Source organism: Arachis ipaensis, chromosome B03 (genome assembly GCF_000816755.2).
Source record: "Arachis ipaensis cultivar K30076 chromosome B03, Araip1.1, whole genome shotgun sequence".
Classification (NCBI taxonomy): Eukaryota; Viridiplantae; Streptophyta; class Magnoliopsida; order Fabales; family Fabaceae; genus Arachis; species Arachis ipaensis.
This window is the reverse complement of record NC_029787.2, coordinates 120,473,340-120,480,574: the sequence shown is the minus strand read 5'-3', so window position 1 is coordinate 120,480,574 and position 7,235 is coordinate 120,473,340.

Here is a 7,235-nt window from a genome sequence, read left to right as displayed (position 1 = left end):
CGATTCATTGTCGGCAGCTTGCAATATCTAACAGTAACTCGAGCTGAGTTGTCCTTCCCTGTCAACAAAGTTTGTCAATTTATGCAGGCACCAAGGGATTCTCATTGGAAAGCGGTCAAACACATTCTAAGGTATCTGCAGGGCACAAAATTCTTTGGCTTACACTCGTGCACTGAACTTAACATCACATGATACTCTGACTCTGATTGGGCATCGGACATTGAGGATAGGAAGTCTACAGCAGGTTATTATGTTTATATGGGAAGAACTTGATGATCTCTTGGAGCTCTAAGAAATAGCAATGCGTATCCAAGTCCAGTACTGAGACAGAGTATAAAGACATTGGTGCAGTTGTGGCTGAGTTGCTTTGGGTAAGAAAGTTCTTAGCTGAAATTCATCTTGTCACTCAACCGAAAATGTATTGTGATAACTTAGGTGCGGTCCAACTTTCTGCTAATTCAATTTGGCACTCTAGATCGAAGCATTTTAAAGTTGATCTAGCATTTGTGAGGGACCATGTGGCAAAAAGAGATATTCAGGTTCATCATATTCCAGATGACGCGCAAGTGGCTGACGTGATGACTAATGCTGTTTCATCCACTAAGTTTCATGATTTTTGCAGCAAATTCAGGATTCGAGAAGCTCCAATCCTTCGTTTGAAGGGGAATGAAAGGGTATAGTTAAGCAACAGAAACTGGTAGAAACTGTTAGGGTAAGTCAAGCATATATAATCTCTTGTAACAGCTCACTTTGAGCACTAAAATAAACCATAATCAATCTCTCTCAAAATCTCAAATGCTCTCATCCTCTCTTCTTCTTCATCATCATCTGTTAGCCACTGATACCTTTCGGTATTAAAATAATAATTAACGATGACATTGATATTCTGTGCTGAATTTATTAAAAAGTAATCCATATTTCTAATGATTATTGATGGCAAATGTTGTAATAATAATTATCAGAGATTAGAGAGTTAAGAAGAAATGTCTACACAGATTCAGTTAGCGAAGAAACAAAAAATTAGATAACTGGATGGGTAATAACTAATAACCAATGTAACGGTGATCAATCGAGCATGTCCTTGATAACACGAAACATAACACATATTATCTTTGTAGTTTTGAGAAACCAAATATATAATAAAGGAGAATAGTATGGATCTTAAGATTTACTAGTTATTCGAACGGTACGTAATTATGATCGATTATGCATGCATGCAACAATAACATTTACTCGCCATATTTTGAAACTTGGGGGGTCTTGGAATATTTATTAACTGCACTTGCTTGAATGGCCTTGCAATCGCGGCACGGTGATATAAAAGACCTCAACGCTTTCTTCCCAAACGATTTCTTCTTCTTCTTTTTCTTATCATCATCATCATCATAATCATAATCATCCCCTTCATCATAATGCTTCCTTGCTTTGCCAAGTGCTTCATAATGATATTTCCTTGGGTTCCCTCTTTGTCCACTTGGCATGCTGCTACTCAAGTGATGATGACGTGGACGAGGACGCTGCTGCTGCTGCTGATGATGATGATCATCATCATCAGTTGCTAGATATGTCCCTAAGGTACCTTGAGGAATTTGGTTCAAAGGTGATCGATTTGGTTGTGATGATTGTGGTACGAGTTGACCATTGGAAATCAACACAGCAGCAGCAGAATTCTTAGGCTCTGAAGAAGCTTTGTTGGTGGTGAATTCAAAGTCTGGTTCTGGAAGCTTATAGCTGCTTAGGTTATGGTTATGGTGATTGTGCATGTGATGTTCATTTTGATTATTATTAACAGTGGGAGTTGGTTGTTGCTGCTTCTGCTGGTCTTGGATAGAAACAAGACCAGCAAAAGAGAGTGAGATTGAGTCAAGGGAAAAATCTGAAATTCTATGATGATCGGCTACCTTATGATTGTTGTTTCCTTGACGAGTACCCATTTTATTTTGATCAAATTGGTTATGTGGCTGCAATTTATATATATATGAGGTTGGATGTAGTGTTTTGCCGCCCTCAAGAGTTGTTTGTTTTTTTGTCTTGTCTTTCCTCCTTTTGGGATAGCCATCTTCTATTGTCTTACAATAATGGGAGAGTGATACACGTGTGCTAGAAAAGACACAAAAACCAACAAATATAGTGGTAATTTATTATAAATTGTTCATATCATTTTCAAATAATCTCAAACTGTTCTATATATATATTGTGCCCCTATAGTTCTATCAAGAAGTAGCTCAGCCGATCCTTCCAGGCTGGAAAGTGTGTCGGTTATTTCTCTAATTACGCTGAAATTTTGATTGCATCATCATACATTGATACTACTCATCACCGTTTTTTCCTCTTCTAGTTTCTTGCATGCATGGTTCCATTGCTTAACCTTATTGTTTATCAACCATGATAATATACTAGCTAGGCCGTGGCCTGCATTATTTATATATTGTGATTTGACTTTTAACTTTAATTCCATTTCTAATGAAATCGGTTCAATCGTTGTTGTTGTTAGTTGTTACTATTATTATTATTATCTTGCATACTTTTTCATGGGGAGTTTGAGGCCTAACCTAACTGATGAGCGACCCTTCACATTTCCTAAGATTGGATTAATTCAACTTTTGCATTTTTTTTTTTAAGTAACTATAACTACAAGATGTCAACACTTTATCTTAGACAATGTAAAATTCTCACTCCCTCGTGCTTAAAAGTGGAACAAGCTAAGGATTTTAAGCATGAAATTTGGCTCATTAATAATGTGTAGAGTGGTGATATCAACCAATGACTACTTACTATCTATATAGTATAAGAATAACTGAACTGTGACTAAATTAATTAGCTTACTAAAACCAAGGTTCTGAAAATAGGATCAGAGCGGCCGGTCAAACCGGTTTAACCGGAAACCGGCGATGTAAACGGTCCAATCCTTCACCTATAACCGTTCGAAATAAAACCGTTGAAAAATTGTTGAATCGGTCGGTTGGGTCGGACCGGTAATCGGTCGGTTCAGAAAAAATGACGCCGTTTTTTAATTAAAAAAAAAGAAGAAGAAAGAAACGGACGCACTCCACCCAACCCCCCTCTTCCCCCAATCATTCAATTCATTCATTTCACTACTCACTCCCTGGAGAACTCGGAAGCAAAGGAACCCTAGCCCTCCATCGTCACCGCCGTTCCCAGTTCCTCAGCGCCGCTGCCGTCTCCAGTTCCTCAGCACCGCCGCTTCTTCCTCTTCCCCATGTCCGGAACCCAGTAAGCCGGCAGGTCCTCTTCGCCTCTTCATCTTAACTCACCAAACCAAAACCTAGGCTCTCTCTGCATTTTGCAATGGTTCTGCCGTAGTGCTGCCGCCGTCCGTGCTGTCGGCGCCGTCCGTGGCCTGGCCCTCTCTTGTAGCTCGGCGTTCTGCTTTCCCGTCATCCGTCTGACCTCCGTGGCTTCTCTGTTTTGTTGGCTTGAAGCAATTTGCTGCCGTATCGCCAGTAGCCGTCGTCTCCCCGGTAGCCGTCATCTCCCTTGTCGCCGTCCATACCTCCATCGAAGGTTAGTGTCTTTGTCTGTTTTGTTCTTGTCTCCATCTTCTCTCCTGAGAGCCTCAGTTTGTTGATTTTTAATGTGAAATTGTCAAATTGATAATTTTTGCTGATTTTGTGCTGCTGCTCTTTCTTTGATTTCTGAAATTTTGGTTAAAATTTTCTTGTTGCTGCTAAAAATGAAAATGAAATCATTATTGGAAATTTTGTTTAGGGATTAGGGATTACTTGTTGCTGTTTGAAATGTTTGTTGAAATTTCAGGTTTAGTGTGATTAGGGATTACTTGTTGCTGTTTGGTACTTGCTGCTACTATTTTAGTGTTTTTTAACTTTTGAATCAACTGTTTTTGAATTTTTGTTGATAGATTTATCGATTTTAGTATTTAGGATGATTATTTGTTGCTGTATTTTAATTTTAGTTGCTGATTGTTCTTGATTTCTGGCTCTTTTTAGTATATTGTGCTGATTGTTCTTAATTTCTATCTGTGTGAATGTTCTGATTTCTGGCTCTGTGAGTGTTGTTTTGTTTTTGTTTTAAGGCCCTATTTTGTGCTCAGTTTTCATTTTGTAGGAAATTGTTTGAGGTATATAAGAATTAAGAAGGAAGATTATCCCAACAGCTACTCTGTTGATTGATTCTAGTCCCCCACAAGCTTGAAGAGAGGAACCCTTTATCATTGGTTTGTTTATGGCATTGCATAATGCATATTATTGTAGTTTGTTTGTTTATTCATTGAACTTCCACAAAATCAGTTGTTTATGATCCCCTTTTGTTCAGAATAAACAATTCTTGAGTCCTTGCTTAGCTTTATGTCAGGTGGATTATGTGCTGTTAAGTTGTACAAGCATAAGATTTCTCATTGAATATAGTATATGCAATCTAATTTTGAATTGGTATAATTATACCACAAAGCTATAATTATACCACAAAGCTATACCAAAAGAACTGGATTGGTAGGAAGATCTTTATCAAAAGCTATAATTATATTTTAGGATATATATTTAAAATTTATATATTATTTTATTCTAAAACGATTTTTTCGATTAGACCACAATTGGATCGGTTGAACTAATAAACCAGTAAATCAGTGACTAAAACGGTTCGATGACCGGTCCGGTTCTCCGAACCTTGACTAAAACAACTCACTAACCGCTATCATCTTACTATGATTAAGTTAACTAGCCCTGTTTCAACAGGGTCTAGTTGCAGATGGCGATTGAATGAGTTAAATCATGCACTAGAATCAATTACACACCAATGTCATTTTTGGTGACTGAACATAACACAAAGAAAAAAGACCTAAGAAAAAGAGTAGTACTCCTCTCTAATAATAATGTCTAAATTATTAGGAGGCAGTAACCACTCTAGATACACCTGCTTGTTTAAAATAGCAGTCTTAGCCATTAAATCAGCCGCTCTGTCTGCTGTTCGCTGGATGAGCACTAAAGTAGCTGTCCAATTGCGCTGGAGCATCTCTTTGATTTTGTCAAGCAGATCAGAGTCATTCCTAATCATGCTGGTTGTGCCTCGCGAAACAAGAAGAAACATCTCTGACAAAAATCAGAAGTAGAAATACCTCTTTGAAACCGGTAACTAGCTGTGGGAACTCCGTTGTTGAGGCAAAGGCAGAGCAGACACTTTATCTTCTCCGGTATTCTCAAGCGCCAAAGCCGAAGCCAATTTTCATTATCATTCCATCCAAATTTCTTCTTCAATAGCCATTCATACTCGCTTTTAGTCGAGTAGGTGAGAGTATTTGAGTTTGTCCAAAACCAACCTGTTTTATCTCATGCCTGCTTGATAGGATCAAAGAGCATCAAATCTAGTTTAACTTCTTCCGGAATCATTGTGCAAAGAATATTCCACCGCCAATGCCCAAGGTGCCAGACATCTTCTAACTTCAAGTGAGAATCAGAAATGTGCACAAAAGGAACCAAAGGAGCTAGCGTTCCACATGGTCGCCAAGCATGATACCAAAAGGATTGAGACATCCTGCCTGTACACCAATCAAAACCATCACGAAGTTTTTCTATTGTCTTATAAATCGCTCGCCAAGTGCTTGAAACATTATTAGAAAATTTGGGTGAAAAGCAAAAACTCCCAGATAAATATTTTGCCAACATAATTCTTACCCAAAGCTTATCTTTATTATGCAATAATTGCCAAACAAGCTTTCTGAGTAAAGCAAAATTTACGCATTGAGTATCTCTAATTTCCAAGCCTCCATATTTTCTTGGAGTGACAACTTTGCTCCACTTGACCAAATTTAAGCAACGCTCCCCTACCTTTCCCTTCCACAAGAATTGTCTAAGCACAGAATCAATCTTTTGACAAACCGAAGTAGGAAAAAGAGTCACTTGCATCTGATAAATAGGAAGAGAAGAAGCAACAGATTTAATTAAGCAAAGCCTGCCTGCTCTGTTAAGGAGCCGACCTTTCCAACTAGCCAGCCTATTCATGATCTTCTCTAAAGAGTCCGAAAAAATAGATCTAGCAGCTCGAGGATGATTAAGGTTCACCCCCAAGTATTTGCCTAGGTCACTAGTAAAAGGAATATGAGAAACACCAGACAACATTTCCTTCCTTCTATTAGAGATATTTCTAGAACAAATAGCTTTAGATTTTTCAATGTTAACCTTCATACCTGAAGCTTTACAGAACAACTCCAAGGTGTGCACAACATTCTGAACTTGATTTTTCTTCGCTTTACAAAAAAGGAGGAGGTCATCTGCAAACATCAAGTGAGAAACTCTAGGTCCCCCTCTAGAAACAGCCACACCATCCCAAATACCCTCGTCAACTTGTTTGGAAATGAAGCACGCCAATCTCTCCATGCACAAAACAAATAAATACGGAGAAATTGGATCTCCTTGCCTGAGCCCTCTGCGAGGTTGGAAGCTGTCCAATCTATTCCCATTCCAAAAGATGGAAAGATTTGAGGCCTGAACACAATTCATTACAAGCCGAATAATTAGAGAAGAAAAGCCAAAAGATTCAAGAGCGTGCTCAAGAAAATTTCAATCAACTCTATCATAAGCCTTTTCTAAATCAATCTTAAAAGCCATAGCTCCTTTTCTAGACTTTGTCCGCTTAAGAAAGTGAAGAACTTCTTGGGTGACAATAATATTATCAGGTGCTCCTCTACCATGAATAAATCCTCCCTGAGTTGGGCTAACAATCTCATCCAAAAATGGTCGTAATCTATTAACCAGCACTTTAGTCACTAGCTTATAAATTACATTACAAAGGCTTATTGGCCGAAAACCCTTCAATCTAGTTGGAGAGTCGCACTTAGGGATAAGAACAATCAAAGTTTTTAACAAAAAATGGCTTAACGTCTCCCCTAAGAATGCTTTCTGAACAGTACGCCATACCTCATGACCTACCATATCCCAATATTCTTTGAAGAAAAAAACTTGAAAACCATCCGGCACAGGAGCTTTGACGCACCAATGTCATTGCGTTAACCAATGTAATTATCATTGTATATAAGCAAGAACTCTCCAACTTAATCTTAATTTTAAGTGATTATTTACCGTTGAAGCCGAAATAGTTTTGTCACTTTGCGTCTGTTTTGGGTGGATTTGAATTGGCTTACAAAAAAATGCTTATTTTTGTTATCTATTTTTAAAAAATAAAAAAATTAACAGTAATGATAAAAAGAAAAAGAAAAAACAGTTTAAACTTGCTTTATTTAAAGTTTAGTATTTATGATTTAG